Source organism: Motacilla alba, chromosome 11 (assembly GCF_015832195.1).
Source record: "Motacilla alba alba isolate MOTALB_02 chromosome 11, Motacilla_alba_V1.0_pri, whole genome shotgun sequence".
In the NCBI taxonomy this organism is placed as follows: Eukaryota; Metazoa; Chordata; class Aves; order Passeriformes; family Motacillidae; genus Motacilla; species Motacilla alba.
Window position 1 is genome coordinate 11015389 of NC_052026.1, and position 27837 is coordinate 11043225.

General features: G+C 42.5%; 1 long non-coding RNA gene across 2 annotated transcripts; it reads right to left on the minus strand.

The window, feature by feature from the left end:
* Window positions 1-12832: 12832 nt before the first annotated feature.
* LOC119705789 lies at window positions 12833-26223 on the minus strand. 2 transcript variants are annotated; one of them, XR_005258325.1, is made up of 6 exons: window positions 26163-26223; window positions 25514-25569; window positions 24900-25043; window positions 21240-21343; window positions 20360-20524; window positions 12833-20154 (listed from the first exon to the last, which is right to left on the minus strand). It is a non-coding gene; the product is annotated as an uncharacterized LOC119705789 (long non-coding RNA). The 2 variants fall into 2 exon arrangements; XR_005258326.1 differs by lacking the exon at window positions 26163-26223 and adding an exon at window positions 25812-26123.
* Window positions 26224-27837: the final 1614 nt, after the last annotated feature.

Consider the following 27837-nt stretch of genomic DNA (forward strand, 5'->3'; position numbering starts at 1 on the left):
CTGATGTTTGGTCTTGTGCAGGGTTTTAGAGACCTGAAAGAATTTCTCAGATGTTTTTTCCGACAAAAGTTTTCACTGGAAAGGAAAAGAAGGCAAAGCAATTGACATGATGCTACGTGGGTTTTTTGACTTTAAAAAACAGTCCCTGTGAGTTATTTTCCTCCACCTTTTAATCATCAAGTTTTGTCACACCCCTTATTCCCAAGCCACAAGGACCCCTGCAGCAAAGCAAGCCTTTGCTGGAGAAGCATGGATTGCCTGCACTCCCCTGGGCAAGCTCCTGCAGAGGTAAGTCTTGTTTGGGGACTGTAAGGAGAGGAAAGAGTGCAAAAAGACCAGCTGTGAGACTTAGAATGATTTTCTACCATGTTGTTCTTAGTCATATTCCACAGATTACCTATTCAATCATTATCTTACATTGAAAAAAACCATTTTAAATCACTGTTAAATGGTAGATAAGTTCAGAAACTAAAGCTAAGAATTGTAGAGCAAGCTGTGCTGTTGGTGTCCAGCCCAACTGGCAGGTCCTCCCTTGTGCTGCCAGAAAACATCACCTTTTCTTCTGGCTAAATAATACCAGCTACATAAAGCCAAATAAAACGTGGGACCAGAACCTGTGGCTACAAATAACTTCAGTCAGACCGGGAAGGGCAACCATCAGGCTTGGCAACACAGGCTGTAAATATGTCCTTCACACACAGGCTGTCCAAAATCAGCAGGTTGCAGCAGCACGCTTGGCACTGGGGACACCTAAGTGCAGCAAATTCTCAAGGGAGGCGGTTCTTTCCCTCTACGTGTTCTCAGGAGACCCCACCTGAAGCATTGTGTCCAGCTTTGGCCCCCACAGCATAAGAAGGACATGGACTTGTTGGAGTGAGTCCAGATGAGGGTCATGAGGATGATCAGAGGGCTGGAGCACACCTGTGAGAGAGCTGTGGCTTCTCAGACTGGAGCAGACAGATCTGGGGAAACCTTATAGCACCTTCCAATACCTAAAGAGGCTCCAAGAGAGGGGAGAGGGACTTTAGGCAAGGACAGGGAGTGGTGGGACAAGAAAGAATGGCTTCAAACTGACAGAAGGCAGGGTTAAACTAGATATGAGGAAAAACGTACATAGAGATGTTTAGATGAGATGCTAGGAAAAATTACCACGAGGGTGGTGAGGCCCTGGCACAAGTTGCCCAGAGAAGCTGTGGCTGCCCCATCCCTGGAAGCATTCCAGGCCAGATTGGATAGGTCTTTGAGCAACATGATCCAGTGGAAGGTGTCCCTGCCCATGGCAGAACAAGATGGTCTAGGAGATCTCTTCCAACCCAAACCATTCCAGGATTACTCGTGAGCTGCTCAAAGCTGAACACTTAGCTGGATGATCAGCCCAAATGCTCATATTGTCTCCTTTACCCCATGGGCACCTAAACCACTGCCAAGTCCAGCAGACAGGGCTCTGAAGCTCCTCCCCATTCTTTCTCACCTTCGTGACAACAGGCTACACCCCTGGTGTGTCTGCACAAAGGCCAGGGCCAAGGAGGTGCAGCTCCTCTTGCAGCACTGTCCTGCCTCAGCCATTCCCTCCCAGGTTGGCACCTGCACCATCCCCAGCATGGGGCAGATCTGCCTGTCCACAGGCTGCCCCTGAGGCACAGGGTCCTGCAGCAGCAGGGTCATATCTTCAGTAGAGCTGCATTTATCTCGTCATAATTCAGACTCTTCTCCCCCTCAGCACATGTACCCAGCTGCTCCAGCTTCTCTTTGCCACGGAGCTCACTGCAGGGTTTATACCTATCCAAACCACAGGTTAACAAAACCCTACACCTCCTTCCTCTGCCCCCACCCCAACAGAAACCAGCATCAGAGAGTGATTCTGCATGGCTTCACCAGGTAACCCAGATGCAAAAGTCCAGCCAAGCCCTCCTTGCATTTTGCCAAGATTTCATCCATTTCACTGCCTTAATCCAGGCTGGTTACACGATTTTAGCTTTTTCAAACTTCAGCAACAGATGTGTAATGTTTCTGCCTATCAAGAATACTAAGTTCCTTTGCTGTATTGTGTCTGATGGGTCAAACCCCCAGTAAATCAAGCTCATCGTAAAGCAATACTACCACACATAAATTTAAGCCTTTTAGTGCAGGCCTTTCATCAAGCCATAATGCTGTCCATGCAGCAAAATCTAGACACTTCGGAAAGCCTAATTGTAAGTTCAGGCTATGAAATGCTCTTTTTCCTGTTTAAACCTCTTTTTATCACCACCTCTTGTTGCCCTATGGTGTATATTGATTATATATATTATACAGCAAGAGGTAATTGTGTGAAAAGAGCTGTGTGTCATTTGAGGAAAAGGGAAATAAATAAGTGTATTTGGCAAGACTGAGACACACTGGGTGAGTACATGTCACTCTGCCTACAAAAACACACAGTGATTGCAGGCTCTGCTGTAACCTAAATTGTAACAATTAGAAAAGTAATTGTTAAATTACAAGAAGACATCAAACTCTCAGACCTCCCGGGGACCCTGTGCATTTGGCCATCCTCAGCAGTAAAATGAAAGGTGGGTGTCCCCTTTGTCACTATATCATGAAAACCAGACCAGGTGGCTAATCCTCCTCAGGGAACTTGAACCTTGGCAAAGCATCTACCAGAGGCTGAACAGATGCTTAGGCACTCATTAACCAATTCATTTCATCGTCACGCACACAAATGGGAGTGTAACACTGAGAGCCTCAGAACTCTGCTTCCACCCCCACAGCTGAGACCCAAAACCTGCCCCTTGCTCATTTAACACGGCCCAGGTCAGCAACAGGAGTTTAACTTTTCCAGCCATCTGGGAACACGTCGGTCAGCAGCACAACGCAGCAGGAGCCCAATTTCAGAGCTTTGGGAGCAGTTGGATGGAAGTTTTTGGATTATTTTGGGGACTAGCTTCTGTATTTATAACAAAACAGTAGCAAACCCCTCGGATCCCAGGCTGCAAGCACTGTTAGATGAGCTGCCACAGCACTTATAGGGTCACTGCTGCAAGCAGGACCGCTGGCAGCTCCCACCCCTGCAGCACTGGCAGGCTCGTGGGTTTTAGCAGGAGATCCAGCAGCAGCCTCAGAGCTCGGTCTAAAGACTGCACCAAGCTTGAGGATGACTTGAAGCACCACATTACAGTGACAGGGTGGCTGTAATACCTCTAGCAACTACCTGAGGATGGGATTATTAAAAAGAAAAGGAACAACAGAAAAAAACAACCAAACAAAAACACCCAAGCAACACAACAGCAACAAGAAACCTTCCCAGCCCCCCCCCCCAAAAAAAAACAAACCAAAGCCTACAACAAAAGACACACAATGAAAGCCTTAGGAGATGATCAGAGATGTAAAATACTGCAGGGGTGTGTTTACAAAATATAATTTCAATAACATAAATACAACAGGGGATAGGAAAAGTCACAAAAGCAAAGCAGGTTTTTTTTTTTTTTTCTAGGAGTAGTTTTAGACTTTTAAGCCATTAAATAGGAGGCAATATCTAAAAGAGACAGAGAAAAGAAGTTAACCCTGCCCCAAAATACAGTTACAAACAGAGAAAAACTCTCTTGTCCAGCTACTTCATTTTCATGTTAGACAATAACTGAAAGAAGAGCATCAGTATCAGCAGAAGCATCAATGTAAGGAGAAACAAGGAGCAGGACTCCTGTACACAGCTGTACTTTACTTTCAGCTCATTTGCTTTCCCCTAGCATAGCATCAACAGAGAGCTGCTCCATTACCTTGGTAAAACCAACAAGCCACTGGAGAGTCATTCAGTCAGGGCTGCAGGAAAATTGCAGCAGTGCCCAGATATTTTTGCAGGTAAACCTGATTTTTCTTTACACTAGTTTCACTTGTTTAAACAACAGAAACATCCATCAGTACAATGTTGGGTGTTTGGTCAGTTAGGTGTTTTCAAAAAACGTGGCTATGACCAATACCACACTTAGCACTACCAACACCACTGCAGCTGCTTTAAAGAAGGTGTTAGCCTGAGTTCATATTAAAAACCATATTTTGAACACTTTTATTCCCTGGAAAAATTATCTTAATTGGTAAAGCGTAATGAAATGTGCTAAAACTAAACCCTGCCTTAGGCATCAGGGGCTGTCAGAAGAACCAAAGCTGGACTGGAAGAAGGTCCCAAGGAAAACTTTTGTCTCTGCCTATGATCTTTCTGCCTGCCAGAGAACTCAGAGCACAGTCCTACCTACCAGGCAGCAGCCAAGGCTATGGCAGCCTTAGAAGTAACTTTTATAGACTTTGGCAGAACAAAACTTCTCTCAAGTTTGTATTTTTAGTCTATTTTTTAAGGTACAAGCTGGTGATGGAGTAGCTTGTAACATGCCTCTGAAGAGGCAACGCTGGTGGATTTTGGAGCCAAATAGGGATTTTTATCCTCAAAGGATGAGAAACCAGCAAAAGTCTGAGACTGCCTTTGTGTGTTTTACAGCACTGGGCACAGGGGGTACAGAGACTGGAAGAAGAGATTCCGAAGAACAAAAATAAAGCAGAAGGGAGAAACGCCTTTCCAGCTGCCAATCTCCAGGCAACAAAAGCCCACAGCCCCCCTCCCCCCCATCCTCAGGGAGAGACAGACCAACTGCTGCAGGACTTACAGAACTGATCCTGCCAATGACAGACACGACCCAAGCCCCAAAAACCTTAGGAAAGAACTGCTCTGTAGACACACACTTAAAATAAATAAATATCTCATCCCAGGCCAGAATAGAGACTTCTTAGACCCCAGATCACTGACAAGACAGCCAGCAGTGGTGCTACTGTCATGTCAGTGCAGCTGTTGGCTCATCCACAGGAGAGGCTCCGCACAGCTTTCAGATGCCAGGACAGAAAGCTCAGTCCAGGTGCAGCTCGTCCTGCCGCGAGTCAGGGCTGCTGGCAAGACCCCAGCTCTACTCCCAGCCCTTCTAATTGCATCAAAGGGAAAGAGAGTGGGAAAACGCCACAATTTTATTTCTGAAAGTAAGAGCTGATGAGGATTATTTACACACAGCAGTAATTCACAATTACATCAAACCCTTGGGTACCTTAATTCTGTGCATCACACAAATTACAGAGCACAAAGGGTTTCTAATTGCAAGTCTCTGGTAGCTGGGAAAAAGCTCAGGGAGCTGGATCAAAGTAGGTGGGATGGATGCACCCAGGGAAGCTCAGAGATACTCCACAAGGTTTCAGCGTACTCAAAAAAATGCTCCTTCTACACTCTGAGCCCCAGATTCATAAACCTGTTGAGAAAAGCTGATATTCTCAGAATTTTTCACTTGCTCAGGAAACAAACAAAATTGAAGCTCCTGTTTCTCTACAGAGTGACCTGCTGCAGAAAAAAAGTGCTTGCAAAGCAGGAGAGCAGCAGCTGGGGCATTGCCGCTAGTGCTGGAAGTGGCACTGAGGTGTCCCTGCTTGCTTCTCCCAAGAAACAGGCTGTCCTGGGCTGGAGCCATCCAGACAGCACGACCTTGCTGCACGTTCAGCTCCAGCACGAGCTCTGTCCTGCAACCAGGTGCCAACTGGAACAAAAGCACCTTCAAAAACAAGTAGTCCATCCCTCTGCTCAATTGTCCTATTTCTGAGAAACATATCAGCACTTTAAGAAGGCCAAAGCATGCCGTGCCCAAGAACAACTTTTTTTTTCCTTAGAAGATACACAAGTGCCTTCAAACTTTTCTCCTTCCCCTGCCATTCCAGGGGAAAAACACCCAGCAAAACAGAAGAGAAATGAAGTCAAATGTGCTTTATTACTTATTAGTTGGTAACATAATACTTGTGACAAGCTGAACAGTTGTAGCAGGCGGCTGTGGAAGTCACTACAGTGTTTAGAACAAAAACAGGAATGAGAGACAGCTCTGAAAGGGAGATTTTAAGCACAGCTCAGCCATCCTACCGTGCCCAAACCAAGCACTGTTATTCAGTTAATTTAGTGAATGAATCCCTCAGGGTCTCCAGCCATCTACCACTACAGCTCATTAGAGCCCAATATCCGACTTTTCATGTTGTATCACTGAAAGCACTTATGCTTAAAACGTAATTAAACTTAAACCAAACAAGGGCTGCTTTCCCCCCTCGGCTGCCCTGGGACGTGCCCCAGCCCTGCCCGCCCGGCCAAAGGCACCCACCTCTGCCGAGCTATTTGGGAAAACACCCCGTGCTTCCCACCCCGCCGCTGACATTTGCCCGGCCGTTCGTCCTGCGAGCAATTAGAAATCTAAATACTGGGTGTAATGCCTGGCTATTGGGATTTAGACTCTTACAAACGAGTAATGCAGTAAGACTTGCTGTCCAACGAGGTGTCTTATTGAAATATCCCAGGCTGGTTTGCTTGTCACAGCTGTCGTTTCAGCCATTTGCACTTACACTGTATTGCTTTCATTACAAAAATAGAAATTTGTGTCCTAAGTGCTGCTACATTACTAATGCTAAATATTTAATTCCCCGGGGTTCTAATTATGGTTGAGCACTGGCAACACTGATTCTACTTTTTAATAACAACTGTAAAAGCAGTTTGAGCATTTTTCAATTAATTAAATACATAGTGTACGAGTAACCTCTTGTCATTTTGCCCTCCAGGACCTGAGCTAATTTGCGTGGAATAAAATGTTTTGAAAATTAACTGATATACTGGTCTGATCATTGTTGTTCTATTAAATTATAGTCTGCCAAATGAGTGGTGTATAATAGTTACATACTGTACCGTTCACTTATTTATGATGGCGTGGTGGTTTTTTGAAAAAAAAACTTCTCCAGCACATTTCTAGAGAGCACACTGGAGAGGCCTAATTAGCAGGCAGGAGATGGTCTATGCACCACGGGCATCAGTAGACTTACAGTGCAGGGAGACTTCAGCAATGAAAAACAAAGCCTCTCTCCATTCTCCAGACCTCATTTTCACCTTCTTTCATAGCTGAAATTAAAAGTGTTAATTAAATGACTTTCTGCTGCATAAACTCCTATGGATTAGTTAGTAGTTTACACTTTAACACATGGGAATTGACTCACAGTATTAAAACACGCGAGTAGTTTAGAAATGTTTTTGTCTTCAACTTGCAGAACCCAATATAAAAAGACTTGTCCATAAAATTAGTTTTTTGGACTACAAAGACACTTAAAAATACCTAGCCTGCCCATACAAACAACCAGGCCTAAAACTAACTTCTCCTGCATACCTAATACAATGCTAAAATTATACAGCGTATTTTCCATTGACACAGTCCTACAAGTTTAGAACACTGACACACAACAGCACCTTATGTATCCTGGTAAGGGAAACTAACCTCTTGTCCAAGTCCCGCATTAAAGATGGGGACTCAACTGGGAACAACTTAGCAAAAAACCCCAAAATTCTGAAAATGTCTTTGCCACATGTTTATTCATAGCTGATGAAGAATGCTCAGCATGTATTTTAATATTGTATTTTATTTTACAGTGTGCAACAATGGTAAGTCAAACATATTGCATGAAAAATGTTTAAGGTCTAAACATTACAAAATATACAGGTGAAAGTTTGCTAGTTTTAACCAGGAAACTTAACAGTAATGACAACATTCTACTCTGGAATCATATGAAATAAGGATGATAAACAAGTCTATTTTTTCACAAGTTGCAAAAGTATCACACGTGGAACATTGCACTCATCACACTAGTTAAAATGAAACCCAGCCTCAGTTTATGCTGAGTAAGATTCCTTGCTTGCTACCACAACACTCACACAGTAAGAACTGTAATTCAAACTAAGCAGGGATGCCTTCCAGTTTAAAAAAATAAATTAATTTAAAACCCCTACAACATACTGCAGATTACTTTTCATACCAAGCAAATTGAGAGTCTCAGTCAGCATTAAACCACTTTTTTCCCAAATAAATACTAAATAGAATATACAATCACTGTCAAATGAAAGTGCTCAGGTCAAGCATCTGTTAGTAGGTGTACAAGTACATACATAAAACACACACACAGACAAAATATGAAGAACACCAGCAGTGTATTGCAATAACAGCTCTCTTCTTAAAGACAGATTTATATAACAGCATAAAACGCAGAAGTTATCTTTACTACTATTAAAAGCTCCCCAGTATCTCTAGATGTCTGCCTTCAATAAATCCTGGAAACATTCTGCTCACATACTGAGTTTTCAGGAATGTGCAGCACATGTCAGCTTCAATAAAATCAGTACAGTTCTTTAATTACTCCATTCACCCAGCAGCTGCTTTAACAAAGTATTTTTCTGAACATGTGAAAATGTAAAATACCCAAAAAAACCAGTCATCTATGTGCAATGACCACTCAGCACCTAACAATAATGGATATACTGAGGGACAAAAACGTGAGTTGTGCCAAGCCATATTTCTCAGTGACTGACTGAAAAGCACTTTGAGTCAGCACTAAGCTTTTAAAACTCTAACCCTAATCAATCGTAAACAAAGAAATAAAGATCTTGTCACAATATACTTTGCAGTTGAGATAACCATGATACACAGAGTATCACCATACTGTTTCAGAAGGCTTTAAGCATTCCCCAAACAGAGTAACACCTTACCACATCAGACGGCTTCAGGTATCTGCCCGTACAGAGTAACACCACACCTTCAGAAGGCTGCAAGCATCTGCCCCTCTTGCTCTTCAGCCCAAGCTTTTATACCCCCACGTTAATGCACTGCACCTGTGAGCCCTCTGCTCCCTTTGGTGGTTGCTCAGTGCCCCTGGGCACTCCATGGCTGATTGCTGCCAATGCTGCTCACCTGCTGCTCACAGCTGGAGCCCATTGGGGATGAGGCTGGGCCAGCCCCACTCCCAATTGCCACAGACTGTGCATCTACAAGATCTCACAGTTAATTCTAAAATCTTAAACGCTAACACATAACTTAAAATATATTTTCTGCTTTTTTTCTGATTTGCACAGCATTCTTCCCAAGTAAAATACAGACTTCTGCATGAAAACAGGCTTGTATATACAAGCTGAAAAATGACAACACCTATTTAAACACATGAGCTAATTCTACCACATTTGGACTTTGGTGGCAGTGTATTGATTGCCATAGAGCAGAATACTCTGTATTACCCTGTAAACTGTATTAGACTGTATACCCTGTTGGCCAAAACCAAAGGTGCACAAGATTCAGAAATCTACACGGAGACAACCTCTCCCCTTCTCCAAAGACTTCTGTCCAAAAGTCTTTTCATGGTACAGGACAGCAAACACCATCTCCCCAGGCTGTAGGGCACTTGGAAAAGTATGACTTGCACACATTTGGTGACAGCGTGGCAACAAAAAGCCTATTAAACAGGAAAAAGGCAGATGACTGCATACAATCAACTTGCAATCATTTTCTTGTAATGTATTAGTGAATACTGCTTAGCCAGCTAACTAATCTTAGTGGAGAACAAACCTAATTTATCCACAGCAGGATGTTGTCAGATTATTTTCAACCTAATAATTATTTCTAGCAGAAAGGCAATATAACACTTTGTAGAAGTAGACACTCTGTAGAAGACACTTGCCCTGAAAAAGATGATCATGTGCTGTTTGATTAATGTGGGTGGGAGGAGGATGGATGAACCAGAAAAACCTACCTCAGCCAATGAAACACCCCACAGGTGAAAGAGGATCTTTGAAAAACGCATGGCACTAGGAGTCAGGAACATTCCCAATGCCCCTCCTAATCCTTTTTTGAAGATAAGCTTAATTACCTTAGAGAACTTTTCAGTGGAAGCTGCTATTCTATGAAGATATTTGCTGCACTGAGACTTCTCAGTCCCTTCCAAGCCAGAAGGATGTCTAAGATGACCCAGTCTGACCTCAAATGTTGCAAAAGCCACAGAAGCCAGTGAGGAATTCCTCTACCACCCCCAGCCATTTGTTCAAACATATACCTCTATAAAATATTTCATCCTCATTCAAAAGATAGAAAATCTAATATACCCTTTCTAATAATTTCTAATGATTCATTGGTCTTATTAAAAGTTTGTCATAGTTAGTTTGTCATAAACTGATTTTTATCTCTGTGTATTGTCAACACATATTGCTATAAAAATGTTGTGTTATGTCTGGAGTATGCAAACAGTCATATAAAATCAAGTGTCCCATTACAGATGTAAAGATTATTGTCAGGAATGCACCTTTTATTCAATCAAGTTAGAACTGAAATTAAAGGAGTTAGAAAGTAACCATATAGTACCAGTTAAGAAGGTAAACTATGTTTTGTCCAACATATTTGTGGAAAACTTATATAGAAGTCATGTGTTTATAATAATAAACACACCATTATGATTGGGACTCCTGATAGATTCAGACCAAATTCAGCAATCACTGAAGAGCCAGGAAGTCTACTTGAAACCAACCTATTATTTGGAGTATTTGTAAGAAGAAAATCTGCCTTCCCTGAAGTTTTATTTTGTTGTCTTTTTAGCACTACATAAACAGTATGGCAGTTTAACTATAGTATTTGATTAAGTGCTTATATGTAAAGTTTTACTCATCAGCTTGACATCCATGACAGTGCTCCATGTAAGATGTTATTCTGCAGTACTGGTTTACCTGTGTATTGCCACTTAGGCAGGTAAGTAGATTCCTAGGCAATCACAAGCATTTCCTTAACCATTTCAATCTCAGTACTACAGTAATCCACTTGAAGATAAAAAGAGTCATATGACTGTCTCAGAGAGCTGTGGAGGTCATTTGCACTTAGTCCATGGTCAGGGGAGACATGTGACAGTAGTTTGGGGGGAGGCACATCACTCCTGAACCCAGCACTGAGAGCTCAGCCATGGCTCAACCCTGGGCTGCTGGAACAGGGCTCAGCTCTCACACCTGGAGCCACACTTGCCCCTTCCTCACACACCTGGCATTTATTTCCCTCCCTTCCATATGTACAGTATGGCCCCTGCATATTCCTCATCCTTTACCTTCAGGACAAATAAAAGCACACAACCTGAGCTGGAGGCTCAGTCCTCTCTGTGACTGTGTTCTTTTCACCTGGCAGTGCCCCAAGAGGAGACACAAGCAGTGCTGCTGCTCTCAGGTTTCTCTTGTTCTTTGTATGCCCAGGTTTGCTCTAGGAAGGCACGTAGATTCCACAGCCTTTGCACAAGAAGGGTCAGTGTGGAAGGAGCTGTTCAGCACACTGCTTTTACTCACTATGTCTTGGAGTACTAAAGATTACCCATACCATTCTAATTTTGGCACAGGGACTAGCAAGAGCTTGGGTGCCTCACCAGACTCCAGCATCTACTGAACAGCAGCCACTTCTGCTGGAGGTGTTCTCCCTTCTCCACTCAAGGCAGCTGATGTGTCAAAGGCAGCTCTCCTGAGGCATGTGTTGGCTGAGGCAGCCTCTTTGATGAGTAAAGTAAAAAGTGTGTTCCCTAGATAATGGAAACACTTGTACCATTCCCACACCTTGACCAGATACATTTTCCTGAAATAAGTGTCTGGCATGTACACACACACACACTGGTTCTCTCCCCTCATACTGGCACACACAGGGAGTAAGTCAAAGAGCACAGGTTTATTCTGCAGTATCCAGGGTGTCCCTGGAAAGTGAATATTATGCCTGACAGATCTGCACAGCTTTCAAACACGTCCAATTTTTACCACATCCGAGAGATGTAACTGCACCTGCTGAAAAGGCGACACACCAGGGCCAGCCCTCAGCAGCTCTTGTCAACACAGCCCCCTTCCCAGACATGACGTCTGCACAGCTGGCCTGTGCATGCCCTGTCCTTTCATCAGAGTGACCCAGGGCACTGGATAACTAATATTTGATAACACCATTAACTTTGGCTGAAGCCAGCCTGTGTGTGCTCAGGGAAACAGCTCAGTCTGCTTCCCTAGCAGGAGAGAATGAGCAAGCAAGCGTGCATGAAGCCTCCTTCTTTAACCAGCACAGCTGCTGACAAAGGAGCCTGTATCTCTCGCCTTCTCTGAAGTTAATCCCAGCAGTTTAAAGCAGACTTGTGAAAAAAGCATGAATCTGAAGTTACTCTGAAATGCTACTCCAAGGACACATTAGTTCCACTAGAGTCAAAGTATCCGCCAGACGCAATAGGTCGAGTTCTAGTCGAAGAGATTGCACAGAAAGTAAGAGCTAATAATTCTTAATTTGGCATAACATGACATTCCCAACAGCTTCTCTCTCTCCTTCCAGTAATTGTATCTTGGCAGTGTACATATTAAAAAATCATTGCACAAAAGACATGTGCTGTTGGGAAAAAAACCCCAAAACACCTTTCTTTGTGTTGTGTCGTTCCAAAATTTGAAGACATTTTCACTGAAAGGGAAAATATGCTGATCAAAACACAAAGGGGACAAAACCTCATTCATTCCTTATTTGTTTAAGAATTACTAAAAAGAAACATCTTTGCAGGAGGCTAGGGCAACAGTAATTTAGACATTAATAAATTGAGCATTGTAACAATAACCGTTCCATTGAATAAAATAATTATGGCAAGAAACTTTTCACATGGCATTCAACAGATATTAAAAATAAATGAATGAAGTATGCAACTTAAATTACTTCAAAAATAAAGACTTTCTAGCAGTTTACCATAATGACAACATTCAGTAGAAAGATACAATAGCTCTTTGTAGCCTAAAAATTGTCAGTTTTATTTTATAAAGATGACTTCCAAAAGCACATTGTCATGACAATTGAGTTTTGAGGAAAAAACAACCTGTCATTTGATAAACAGAAGAAATTAACTGTCATTAAAGCCACTTAAGCACTCCTCCTTCCTGTTATCCTTCTCATCTTGGCAGTAACTGATAAGAAGATTTCAGGGAGGCTCAGTCATTGATGGCAGGATCTACAAAAGAAACAATTTTTCATACAGTTATTCTCATTCCCAGGCTCCAGTTATTGTATTTCACTAACCTGCACTTCATTGGCTTCCTTCTGCCTCTGGCACGGGCACAGTGGACCATGTACTTCATAGGAAGAATCACTGCTCCCTGCTACACCTTACACCATGAAAACACAGAGGTGGCTGCAATCCTGTGGCGTTAATATTACATACAAAGGTAACAGTAACAAAGTCCTGGTAACAGAGCCCTGTTATCCACCAACTGTGAATTGCTAATACCAGCCAGTGCTTTAGCCAATAGGGACCAGACATTACTCATTATCATGCAGTTCATTACTAATGGGACATGGTTGAACTTGAGCCTGTAACTTCTGGAAAATGCACCACTCATCCACAGGAACATACCAATGAAATAAATGAAGGACCAGATGCAATGGTTACAGCAGAATTAGTGAACAGGTAAACTACAACTGTATATTTCCTTCCCCTGTTCCCCCCCAAAAAACATTACCTAAGATTTTTTCTGACTAAGTAAGCAGCTTCAAGAGGAAAGGAAGACATGGATTGGGTAAAGAAAAAAGCTCTGAGCCTTGCATATCCAGACTAAGTCCCGTGCAACCCCAGGAGGTTGTGTGCATGGCAACCCCACTTCCAACACACAGAGTAATTAATTGTATTCCCACATTAAAGCTACCATGGCACACCTCCACCTTGGCAGATTTCTAGCTGGCTTTAATCCTTTCCACCTTCCACATGCCAGGCTCCTCACACCAACTGGCCCTCAGTGACAGCTGAGTTTTCAATGCCATACAGTACCTTGATGCAAATGGGTTTTGCCCTTTTCTCCACCTTTTGCTAGGCTACACCGCCACTTAGTCACCACACTGACATAACAACTCCACCTTCTCTACTGCAGTGCAGCTGTACATCCACTGACGTGACAATGGGAAGTGAGGGCTCCATCCCTACAGGAACAGAGCTGCCTCTCTGTTTGCAACTTGCATCATTTTCATGCTGAGGACAGAGCATATGGTCCTTCGAAGGGACATCAAAATAAATATGACAGGTCAGTGCAATCATCATACTGAATGAATTCAAATGATGCCATATCTAAAATGAAATGTGTGCACATACTAAAGATTCAAATGACAAAAAAATTCCCCTACCCTTTATCCCTCTCTGAATTATTTATGAATTCTGCAACTCCAGCTGTTGCCACCAGCCCAAGGACACTACTTCATTTTGGGAATGACACTTCATATTAAAAGATAAGTCAACAAAAGAAAACAAAAAAAGAAAAAAAAAAGGACACTGCAGACTTTTAAAGACCACAGAAAAGCACAATATATCTTTTCCCAGCTCTTACAAAGGAAAATAATCGACAATCAATTCTGTTCATGTTTCTCAACTTGTTTCCATAATTCCAGACACAGATTTCAACACTCATGCATTAAGTCAGCCATGCCTTTTTAACCATTGCAGTTAAGCAAGACTCTCACAGCATCTTGGATCCCTCAGATATTTTTATAGGGTTATCTCAGTCTTACAGTTCACCATAAACCATATGCCAACACACCAAAGACCATGATACTATCTGCACTACTGACAGCTTTTAGTACATAAATGGTCATTCCAAAAGAATAAAATATTTGCATATACAGAATTGCTTTTGGGAAAGCAGTAATTTGTCCACAAATTTAAACAAAAAGAAGCAACACCTTCAAAATGCAGTTTAGAGCACAAAGAATTGGTTTCAAGTAATCATGACATTTAGATGAGCAAATTCTACATAGTGCTGTCTACTCTGATTTGGATTCCATCACACCTTAGTTCTTAGATTTCAAATCAGTAATTTGGCAATGGGAAGGAGGCAGCATGAGAAGGCTTAGCCAGTAAGCACAATTTCCATCACCTACATCGACATGCTCTCCTCTCTCACTTTAAACTAAACTTGTTTTAGTTGGCTGGTCTGTAGAGCAGATAGATAACACAGAGGCTGAGTAAATAGGAAAAAAAAATTAAAATCCACCATTGGTTTTGGTTGCTACTTTATCCATAATGGAATCAAGATCTGAATTGTTACACAAAACCACCCACTACAACAACATACTGATGCATTGTGTTCACTGTGAAATTCACTGAAATGGGTCATAATTTGCAAGTTGCTGAGTGCTGAGAGACATACAGCCCCTAAATACTAGCCCGTCATGACTGACCAATAGCCTCATCTCTGCCACAAATGATATTATTCTGTTCTCTACCCATGATCTTAATTTCACAGTGTTTTCTACTTTTACTTTTACCTAACTGAACAACAATTGGCCTTATGTTCTGCTCCTGGGGGATCCCAAATGCCACAAGAACTTTTAACCAATTAATTATTTAGCATTTTTTTTTGTCTGAGATTTTTATTTTCTCCTCCATAGTTCACTTGAAAGTGGACTAACACTTGTCACAATTCTAAGACAGAAAAATTTATGAATAAACTGCAGAGCTTCCAAGGCGCCATCATCAGACAACTCCAGTATCACCCACAAATTAAAATAAAAAGCCAAAAATGCACCATTTGCCTTTATTGTCAAGCACACGGTTCAGGCCTGAGCTGGAATGTCAGATATTCAATAAATAAACTCATCTTTGGGAAAGGCAGCAAAGCCAGAGTTGTTGCCTGTCTTGCAAGTGAAAAATGCCAATGGCCTGCAAGCAGAGATCTGCTGTTACTCAGTTTGGTACCATGAGCTCATGCAGTGTTATCCAGGAAAAGGAGATGTTGTTAAAACAAACATTTATTTGCCCTTCAGTCTACAGCAGAGCTGGCACCCAGCCCTGAACAGTCTCCCTCTTCCTCGCTACTGTGAGAAAGATACTGAACAAATCCTCCCCTTCCATCTCCTGCTGTTGGCCAAAGAAACAAAAAGGTACAGAAACAAAGAACAGGCAGAGAACCTGAGGTGTGTAAAATGTCACTGAGCAGGAAGTTAAGGTTCAACACTGTAACATTTGTAGATCTCTTGTAACATTTACAAGAGCCCAAAATTCTCCTGTTGTCACAGCTATATATTTCAGTTTATTAATAATTATTATTATATCCAACATTTTGAAAATATGCACAAATCCTCTCAAAACTACAATTATTTAGTTGTAATCCACTCAAGCGTACATCACGCTTTTTTTTGAAAACTAGCAAATTAAAAACAGGAACATATCTCACATTCCAGGGTTGCCATTTAACTCTCAATGCCACAGGTTCTCAAGTGCCTCCTGAAATAGTTTCTAGCTGTGCTAAAGGAATGACATTTGAAAAAAAAAAAATCACCTGTGTGCTGATAGGAAAACATCCTTCTGAAGATTTTCACAAGCTACTTGGATGCAATTGAAGTTAGTCCTTAGAAAATAAGAAAAGTCGTCTTCATGCCCAAACATGCTGACTAAATGCTTCTGGCTATGACATTATTTCATAATTGACACATTACACACAAACAGCCCAAGAAAATATCTTTTGTCTATGTCTGGATTACACGGCTATTTATACCCAGTGCTTCTGCAGAGCCTTCCCCATGTTGCACGATGCTCTTGAATACAAATGACCAATTGATCCTTTCACATGATAGGGCGGGGGTTTTTTTAGTGTTCAATACTTCTAATGTTTAAAAAAACTGTACCTCAATATGTTCTTTAATCCTCACCCTGAACAATTGAGAACATTCGTATTAATCTATTAGATGCTTTTCCACACCACACCTATGGCACTGCATAAATTACTGCAATTTAAATGAATTACTGCTTGAGAATTCTCATGTGGTAAGAAACATGCAGTGTTATATGTTATGGTAAGAAAAATGTGCATTATGGTAACTGAGTTTTATACCACAGTATATCTAGGTGCTCATAAACCATTCTAAACTGTTGAAGGACAAGAATATTAGACTGATCACACAGAACACACATCAGTATGTCAAGAAGTCAATAATATGAAATTAAATCTACAGTTTATTTAGATATATTCCCATGCCCATATTGTGATTCCACATTAAAAATGCCATTAGGCTAACTGAAGAATATTACTGCAAAATATATTTACACCTATAGTATTTCTATCTCTGCCCTGGATAACTTGCATTTTCCTCTTCATGTGTTTGATCTACTGAAACATATTGAAGAAAAAACAACTTGGAGAAAAAAAGAGAAAAAATAAACAGAAAAAAACCCCGAAGTTCTTTTGTTACATTACTCCACATATTACCAATGTTTAAGGATGACTTGTTTAAGACTGCACATTTCAACTACCTAACAGTAAAAAATGAAAAGCTTCTTGCTACAAGCTAAAAAGAAAGTCTTTACCATGCTCCTTGAAGAGCTCATTTTCACATTACTCAGGCTTCATTATGCTGAATCAATATTCGTTTAGTCACTGGGTTATTGACATATTTTAAAATAAAAGTATACCCTTCAGCTACTGCACTCATTACGGGTAATTTGTCTTGTCAGGGAGCAGGGAATATTATCCCAGTCTTTCAGGGCCTGACAGCCCATGGAAATACCTCCCCTTGGTTACAACTGTAAATAATTTTAAGGTAAAATATTGAAAAATCAATGACTGTTTCCTGCAATCTGTCACAAACAAATCAATCATAATCTGCACAGCCAGAGAGTATGATTTGAAGGAGATGAGAGCAGATGTAATTCTTGGCTGGAATCTCTCATTTCAAAATCACCTCACATAATGGTGTCATCATTTAAACACTTAGCAGTCACTGCAACTGCCACTCATAACATCTAGTTGGACAAAACCACAAGGAAGAGGAGGAGAAATGCCACTGCTGTTATGTAAACAAACACTTTATTTCAATGGTTGCAACATTAGCAAATTTCACAGATATAACAACAAGGCTTGCCCCTCCACAAACGTCCAAGGTGCTTTTCCTTTTAAGTGGAAGACTGCCTATAAATGAGCCTCTCAAAATGCAAAGCATTTTAAATTTTAAAACCAAACTATGCTTCATAAAAGGTGAGAAATAATATCTGGTACTAATACTACTTCTAAAAATATTTTATTCGCTCCAAATTGCTCATAACAGAATTATCATCAAATTCTCAAGAGATTAAGAAAGGAAAATTATCTGAGGTACCTTTGTCTTTTTAAGAGCAATAAGGATTTCAATGCTTCTTTGTCCTCTACATATTACATTTCACATCTAATTTTCATTAAGCACACACTGACTCAACTTTAGGGTAGGAACCACCACAAAGTATACACGAAAGAAAGTCATAACCTACATAAATTAATTGCTAATATATTTTCAACTTACATTCAAAGATTAAATGTTGCATATAGAATTACATCTGTATAAAGGATCAACTTATACATAAAGAATTAACTACTGCACTCAGAATGCTATAAACTGAGCTTTGTAAATGTGAATAAATTGTGTAAAACTATCTATTTTTATAGAGTAACACTAATGCTTAGACCAAAATTATTTCCTCCTTTGTCCCCTCACCTCGCTACATTCTCACCCCAATGCTACAGTGTTTAAAAGAATTCTCTGCAGATAAAACAGGATAAAACTGTTGTGCAACTGCAACCACAGGCCTAAGCCTGCATTTTTTGCACAAACAAAATTTACAAATGCTCATGGAGTGTTTCCCTCTGGAGTCTATAATTTGAGCTCTTAATCTTTAATGTGCAGAGCCTGTTATCACATACTCATTTTAATCACATTAACCTTAGCAACTCCTAATTCTGAATATTTATCTTACAACTGTGAGACTAAGAAAAAAATGCAACCAAAAAGATGAAATTATTTTCTCTTTTCTTGAAAAAAATCCCTTAATACTGTTTTTAAAAATCAAAGAATAGGGCATATTGTACATCTAAGTAAACCTCTCCAAGGTTTGCCTTCCTTTAAAGCAGGCTTTAAATCTCTTTATCTTCTACTTGGAAAACATACATCTCTAACTCTTTATTGATATACATCAAAACCACTATTGTTTGTAGCAGCTGGACAGATTCCCTTTCTCAGCAAAATAAATTATTGAAAAAAAAAGAAAGAAACTGAAGTCTTAGACCAGAAGAAGCAGTTAGTGCCTTAGAGGCTAACTAAGAGTAAATATCTGCCATGAAGAAAATCAGCTTATTGTGGGGAAAGGCCACTCCACAGCAAAAGGAAGCATGAGGAGGCAGTGGGTGAGCAATTGCTAAAAACCAAAGTAGCTCCTAGAAATGAGTTGCAGCTCCCCAGTTTTTCCCTGGATGAGATCTATAATGAAGCTATCCAACAGACAGCCCCAGGCTCCTCAGCCCCCTTGCATCTTGTCCCTGGCCCAGGGACAGTGACAGAGGGAAGCCCCGCTCACCATTGTGAGAGGGGGAAGCGCAGCGCGCACAGAACGCATCAGCAGCTTCCCCCAGTGCCATTCCCCTGGGCCAGCTTCTCATTTCTTGTGACAATCACCTAATTAGGTGGGTCAAGAATTGCAGAAGATAGAAGAGATTCATTCTTTCTTACATGCCAGTTCTCCTACTTGTAAAAAGGAAGGCAATGGCTCTTCTACTCCATTGTAAGGCACTTAATAAATGTTAATAATAATTAAGTCAGTCACATCTCCCAGACAAACACTGTCAGATCTTTTTTTGCAGTATTTCAGAACTATTTGGCTCAGGAGGGAGCTCCCACAAGCTCCAGACAGAAAAGGACGCAAAAATTCCATCCTTCAATGCAAGAGGTCACAGAGGGCTGTGCCACAGCAGACATTTCACAAGCCCTGAGGAGCAAGAGCAGCACATGCTGCTGCACTACAGATGTTAATAGGTCAGCACTGTGAGTGCAATTTCCTGTTGGACAAAGCATTAAGATGCTCTAACAGCTAGTAGGACTGTGAAATCTTTCTGGTTAAAAAGTTGAACGAGATTCAATTTCTTGAATGAAAAGATGGTGGGGTTTTTTTCCATCTTTATTAAGAAAAGCACTACTGGTTATGGAAAGAGCTGAAAAAAGAAAGACAGTGGCTTTAAGAAAGCTACTAGCATTTCCTGTAGTACCCACCTTCTCCATTTACTGCTCTCACCCATAATGTTCATTTAAGCCACAAGCATATGTTCATTTATTTAATGCAGCTCCACATGATCACTAAACAATATAGCAATGCCATATTACATCATGCAACTGACATGACACTATTGGCAATACTCTACCGAATGAAGTTCAAGGAATGAAGTCTTCCTGTTTGGGCATTACAGAAAGATGAAGAATGCTGCTTTGAAATAGCTCCTGCCTTCCAATTCTGTCCTTCCCTTCTTCAGCATTGCCGAGACCATCTCACTGAGCTCATCTGGAGAGAGCAAACATACAAAGAAAACAATATACTTATTACACGCACTGTGCAATTTTCTCAACAGAAATGGAATAAAGCTGATGTATCTGGAAACATTAATTCTGCATTTTGTAAGTGACTAAACCCAGCACCACAAAGGAAAGTGCCCCTCCTCTAATGCTTTGCTTAATGAATCATATCATACTCATAGCAGATTACTTACCATTAACTCTGAACAGGACTTAATATGGTTAAAAATACTGCAAGCCCAGCTGCATTCTGGCTTTGTACTAGGTCTTTTCCCATATTCAGGCAGGTACACGATAGCATGGACTGCTGGGTCCATTTTCCCCACTGTGCATCTCACTGCTTCTCTCTTGGGTGCAACCTAGAAAGGCCAAAAAAAAAAGGATATACGGAGAATGGGGGCTGGAACAAAAATACAGTATTTGTCACTAATTTCAGACAGCATGTTTCTCTGACAAACAAGGACTACAGACTGAGCAATGCAAGGGTTTCTTCACCCATTGATCCTGTATGTTTGTTAAATCCCACAGACTCTATGTTAGTGCCACATCCCACTGGATGGTGTTCAATCCTGCATGTTCCAAGAGGTGCACCACAAACACATGCCTACGGAAGTCAAAGATCTGAGGAACAGGGCAGTTTAATGGCATTTTGCTAATGAAACAGTAACAGCATTAATCACTTGCTCAAAAACACAACAGTCTAAAAATTATATGAGCATGGTCACCAATTTACATCCAAACATTTCTGAGACAAGCAGAGCTCCTGTTAGGTAAACTGAGACAAAGGTTACATGAACAGATCTAGGTCATAGGATGTGCCAGAAATGCAAGGAGAAAACAAACTCGGGTCTAGCCCCTTGCCTGCTATTAAGCTTTCCAATCCCTTCTCAGCCAGCCTAAAAGTCTCTCCAGCCTTCTGCAGCCTCCTCCCAAAGAACCACCTGGATGACCTCAGCTTAAGTTTTACTTAGTGACACAGTAGCACAGTGTATATTACAGGGAATATCAGCTGAACTTTAACGGAAGCAATACATTAAATACTGAAATAAGAAAAAGCATAAAGGAAAAAAATACCTTTAAAATTACTTTTGAAACTCATGCTCTACAGAGCTGTCCTCTTCCCAAGAGACATTCATGAAACCTAATGCCCAGAGGAGCTGGGAACAGCAAGGTCCTTCCTAGATAAAAGCCAGAAAGTCAGCACAAACAAAGCAATTCTCACACTGCCAATATCATAAAGAAGTCGTAGGCACCTTTTTATAATGACAGAGTATTCTTAATAAAAGCTTCAAGCAGGTTTTACAGCTGCATATTATCCAATGAAACCAGTAATAAACAGCACTGTAGAATTATTTAGTGCAACTCCAATACGCCGAGAGTCTCAACCTGGGTTTTATTTATCACACAGGCTAAAATGTTTGTTCTTGGCTTTACAGTAGCAGCCAAGCCTGTAGCTATCTTTTATCCCAGCACACTGCCATCTGGATATTGATACTTTGCTATGGGATATGAAAGAGGAGCACAGTTACCTAATACAGCTTAATTGAAAACACAGGACCTACATATTATACCATGCATTATTTTACACAAAATTAAATCTGAAGGGCATGAAAATTTCTGTACATGTCAGCAGAGAGTATTTCAGAGGTAAATGCTGTGTTCTTCATCTGCGCTAGAAATGCTAAAAAATAAAAAATTGTGCTTACAAGAAGAAAAAGCTTGGTTTTGCTCTGTTGGGAAAAAAGAAATTGCTCAGAAAGGTGCATCTCCTTCAGGAAGATCAGGAGAGTAATCAGTCACATGTTTATTAGTACAGTAAACTCTGTTATGGTGATCCATATCCACCCTGAAAGGTCCAACTGGTTTGTTTTTCTCCTCAAGCAATGATTTAATAATAAAAAAGAAAAAAATACATGTTGGTTCTACAAATACATCCACTTAAAGCTGCAAAAAGCAGCTTTAAGCATCATCTACATCTGCACCACCCACATTAAGGAATACAGACTAAAAAGCTCTAGTGTTAATAAAACCCCAGAAATAATGAACTGTTAAAAAGAATTCCTTGGGTGTAAGGCCAGAAAGGCTACCTGGCTTTATGTTTCTCCTCAGAGAGGTACTGCTGAGCTCTTGCAAACACCAGTCATAAGGACTGCAAATATATGTAAGTAAAGTAGATAAAGCACAAAATCTTTGGAACACAACACAGCTATTAAGACACTCATCTCTAACACCCACACTGAAGGCCAGATTCCAGCTGCAGGAGCTCCCACCATGCTGCAGCACCTGCAGGCAAAAGGGAATTTGCCACCTTGAGGGAAGCTATGGGCTCGTACATCCCATAAAATAGCACAGGGAGCCACAGCCATCCTTCCCACTGAGCTGCTCCCCATTTGCTGTAAGAGGCAACTAACAGTAGATGTGGCTTGCTTTAAGTGAAAAACTTGTTCTGGACATGAAAGCAGTTTTCACTCAGAGTCTATTTTCTGCATATGTCCATGGAACTGTAAGTAAAATAAACCCTAAAGACATTCTTAACTTAGCCCATACTATGCCAACAAATTCAAGCAAATAATGCCATTTAAGTTAATTACAGGAAACTTCAAGGAAACTGAAATACAGTTTCAGGTTCTCCCATGATACTGTCAAGATCTTTGGAGTTACATGCTCAGTACAGTAACTAGGTGCTTGAAAGACTTGTCAGCTGCACTTCTGTATTTTATTCCACACACTAAAAAGGCTGCTGAAGCAATTTAAAAAAAAAGAAAAAAGACTGGAACTGATAATCAGGCTTCTTTTAGCAGACAAGAAGTGATTTTAAATAGAAAGGCTTGGAGAGAAAAACAAAACTCTAAGCTACCTAATACCCAAATGCTAGGCACAGAAGAGTTATTCCAGGTGTTCATGAATTTACACCTCACTCTCAGACCACAAACACAGAGAGTGTGAACAAGGAGCATCTCGGGCACAGGAAGTGCAGGCAGAAGAAACAACAGAGCAGCTGAGGGTGTCTTGCTCAGAGAGCTCCTCCTTTACCCAGGCTAAGAGCCACAAAACACCAGCACTTCCACTGCACTGCCTGCCCTGGAACTGCCAGCACTGCATCTGAGGGAAGCAGCAGCACTGTCTGCAGGAAAGGGCCCCCAAGTTTTACAGCTAATATTTTTCATGCATTTTTTCAGCTCTTGCCCAGTGAATAATGTATTGATTTAACACAGAAGCACACAGGCCCCTCCCTCCTCTTTGCACACTAATTAGTTTGAGTTCTATGGTTGTGCAAAGATGAGAAAGAAAATTTTCTCTTCATGCCTAATTAAAAAATGAATATTCACATGTATTTCTTTTTCTCCTATGAGCTGTTAATACTTTAAAATATACTGTATGAAACATCTATCAGATGCTTCCAGCAGCAATTTCCATTACCATCTGAGTCTCACAGGTTCATTTTTTTTAACAGGACAGCTTTAAATAAAACAGGGTGTCTTGTAGGGGAAATACTATTTAATTTTTTTTTTCTTTAAGAGGATTCCCTTTAGTGTCACATACATAATTGTTGGGTAATATTGTCCCAAATTGAACTGGAGAAACAAATTCAGTGTCTAAGGTCAGGTATTCTGATAAAGAAATATCAAAAAGGTTTTGAGAAAACAGCCTCCTTCTCATCTACCCCTGTAAAAAGAAAAAAAAAAGTTGAAATGATCTCCTAATGCATCTCCCTTCATAATTCATGCCGAAAGATGACATTTTCTCAGGATCTTAATTAAGATAATGATGAACACCTGTGTCGGCATTCTTTGGCAAGACAGCATTATCCATCATAATCTTTTAAGTACTCTCAAAAAAACCCAACAAAATCGTATGACGGAACCAATCTGTTGCCTCTCCTTGCACTAAGTTTTACATCTCAGACACACAGAAGAACGATTAGATCTTTAAAGACTGCAATAAAAACAGGATCGTTAGATTTTAAAGTTTCAACAGAAAGTAGCTATTAAATTAATTAAATTAAGGTGTATCATATCCAAGATAGCCAAGTTTAACTCCATTCACTATAAGCCACCTGGAACCAAACCATTTACAGTTAGAGCCTACCAATAGCTGTACTTTCAAATAATAGTTTGCTGTTACTTTTAGGATCATTCTGCCACTTTTCATTTGTTTCTCCCACAAAGAAAATATTCTCAGCTGACCCCTACTGTACATTCATGCCCTGATTTATTAAGCCATTTTATGCTGTACCCTGTTTGCACAATTTAACTGAAATCATGCAAAAGAAACCAGTGTAGAAAAAACAAATATGCAAATTCCAGTGTTGCCCTATTTTGGGTCAAGTTTTTTGCAGTCATCTCAAATCCAAGTTCCTGTCATACCAAAAGCCCTACTGGACTCCAACTACTAAACTAACCAAAGACCCTTTTAACAGCTTTGCAGGACCAACTGATCATACTGAAGGCTATGAAAATAGGGATTTTAATTATTTAGTTATAGAAGCTGAATCTAAAATCACATGCCTAAATTCAAATACTGTGAACAGTGCACAGCCAGACTGCAAATCCTTCCCACTGTTAAGCAAGATTTTAAGGGCAAATGTTTTTTCTATTGCATTAACAATTTATCTTCCAAAAAATTATGAGAAAAATATACAAAGTCCAGAATTTTAATATCAACCTACACTGTTGTAGTTTCATTGGCAGCTGCAAAATACACAAACTCCTAATACCAAGAACTCATCCATACCTTCAAATGCAGGCACCTTCAGCAAAAATGCAGAGAAGCAGCAAATGTATCCTCAAGCCTCACGTTTGTTAACAGCACTGATGAACAACATAAGAGTCTTGAAACAAATTTCTTATTTCTCTTCCATCAAGTGGTTGAAAAGTCCTGTAAAGCAGATTAGTCTTAGGCTTTCACATTTTAATATGCTGCTATCAGAGGAAAAAGTTGCTGTGACTAGTCATTCAGTAAAGCTATCAATGTGCAAATAAAGCAGAAAATAGAGACATCCTTAAGAAATGAGTCTCAAATTTGATATAAAGCGAAGGTGACAACCACAGCAATAGAACTATAAACTAAATGTTTCAATATCTTGAATAATTATCTACAGTTCTTTTAAAACTGCAAAGAATATAATAGTGGCATAATGTAGTGAGAATGTCAGTTTGATAGGCACTTACAATCCTGACGGCATAAGAGTCCTATCACTACCGTTTATTAATCAGCTCTGGTATTATGTTTGCAAGGCATGAAAGTATGCATGAACTCACCACAGTTTCCAAAATGTATGCCTATAGAAGAAAGATTAGTGGAACATCAGAAATAAAGAGGGTAATTTTACATGACGTTAACCTTACCTCCTCTTCAAAAAAGTCAGATGCCATGGGAAGATGGTTAAAACTTCTGCTTCTTCCTACAAAGAAAGGAGCACGGAAAAGCAGTTAGTTATTCTACTCACATTTGAAATGAATGATAAATGTATAAAACTTGACCAGATGATATCTCACTCCTCGAACAAGGGGGATTGTCAGAGGATTATGACAGAAGAGCTTTCGAGTGGAGAAAGAAATGCAGTGCTCCAGAGCGATCTCTATAATGAAGCCAGGGACAAATACCGGTGACACCGTGCAGTCGAAAACTGATGAAAGTGCACACCTGTGTGGATTGAGCATGTAAGGGAGCGTGCGAGCCGGGTTAGACCCGTCCCGTTTAGCGGGGCAGAACCACATGGAGACGAAATTCCGCACACCGCACATTAAAAAATTGAATTTAAAAAAACAAAACGGGGGGCGACGGAAATTCAAGAGGACAGAGGCGGGAACGGCCAGACCGAGCGGGGCTCAGCAGCAGCCGAGGAGGAGCCGAGCCCGGTGCGGCCCCGCCAGTCCCGCCCGGCGCTGCCGGGACCAGCGCGGGCCGGGCCGAACCGCGCCGCCCGTCAGGGGGCGCCCCGGGGGGGAACAGCCAGCGAGCGCCCGAGCGGCCCCGCGGAACCCGCTCCCTCACCTCGGGCCGGGCCGGGCTCATCGCAGCCGGGCTGCTCCGGGCCGGGCCGGGCCGGGCTCATCGCAGCCGGGCTGCTCCGGGCCGGGCCGGGCCGGGCTCATCGCAGCCGGGCTGCTCCGGGCCGGGCCGGGCTCATCGCAGCCGCGGCCCGCAGCGCCTCCGCGCGCCGTCCTGTCAGCGCCGCCTCCGGACTCCGCCGCAACCGCGCCCGTGCTGCCGCCGCCCCTCCACACCCCGCGCTGAGGGACAGCTCCGCGGGCCCGTGGAAGCAGCGGAGCGCCCGCCGCCGGCGGGGGAGCAGCCAGTCATGCGCCGGGAAGGCCGGGGGCGGGCCTGGCGGGGCCGCGGCCTGATGGGTACTGTAGTGCAGGGCAGCGTACAGGGGTGACTCTGCTGTACGGAGGGCAGCGCCCGCCCCGCCGGCCTCGGTCCTGCCGCGTCCCCCCGAAGGCGGCGGGGACAGCGCGCCCTTCCCGCCCAGCCCCGGCCCTGCAGCGCGGCCGCTCGGCAAGTCCCAGCCTGCGCCCGGCTGGGGGGCTGTGGATGCTGCCGCCGGGACGGAGCCCCGGAGAGGGAGGGAGGGAGGGAGGGACGGAGAGAGCGGGGCGGCGTCGGTGTCGCCTCCACGGCGACACGGGGAGCTCCTGCCCCGGCCTGCCCGTTTTAAAAGACAGCCCTGCTCCTCGCGTCTCGTTGTACGTCCCGCGGGGGAGCGCGGCGAGAGCATTGGAGTCGGGAAATGCAAAGGTTACAAAATAAAATAAATTCTGAAAATATAAATCTTATGCTATTCTTCCCCCCCCCCCAACCCCGACCGAGAAAGGCACGGCGGATCCCGATGGCCAGGGGTCCGCGGCCGCTGGAGCTGCTCCTTTCCTCAACCGCAAGGGGAAAAATATGCGAGAAGGGAATAAATCGGGATATGTTTCTATTGAGAAATATATCTGGTGGAATCACAGGAGATTACATCTTCTGATCGGCAGGGATTTATCCCGGTTCATATGGTTTTAATCTGCTTTCGCCTCGACCCTTCATTGAGCCGAGCGCGGGGGGAGGATACCCGGTGTGCTCCTTAGATTCGCGGGCAAACCCTCGCTCTGAGAGGCGGCTGCGGACCCATCTCAGCCCCCTCCGCTCCCCTCCGGATCGCCCTTCTCCTGCGGCCGGCGCTGGGAAAGACTAAATCCGAGCCCTCCGCGAAGCTGATCCCCGCTCCTGGCCGGACCCCGCCGCCGCTCCGCCCGCACAGCCGCCGCAACAGGTCCGGTGGCGGGGTGGCCCCTGCCCGCGGGAGAGACCGGCCGAGCAGCCCAGGGACAGGGCTGCGGCTCTTCCCCGACGAAAACCTCCTTTTTTGTTAAGAAAATCAAAACTAACAGCACCAGCAGTCCGCCGTATATCCCACCTCCAATGATTTAGCGGAGGGAGGGGCAGGGGCAGAGAGCACGAGGAGGGGTGGCTGTGAAGAGGGGGAGCCGGGCGGCTAATAAATCTTATTAAAGATCTATTTTTTTTTTCATATACTGATTGGCTTGCATGCCGGCGCAACGCGGCTCCGCACGGTATTTAGCACATGCAGAAAGTTGGAGCTGATCTTAAATGGCTCGGAGGTGACTGCAATCCAGGAGCCGGCGCACTTGAGCCTCTGAGCGCTGGGGAGGGCCAGGGAAGCGCG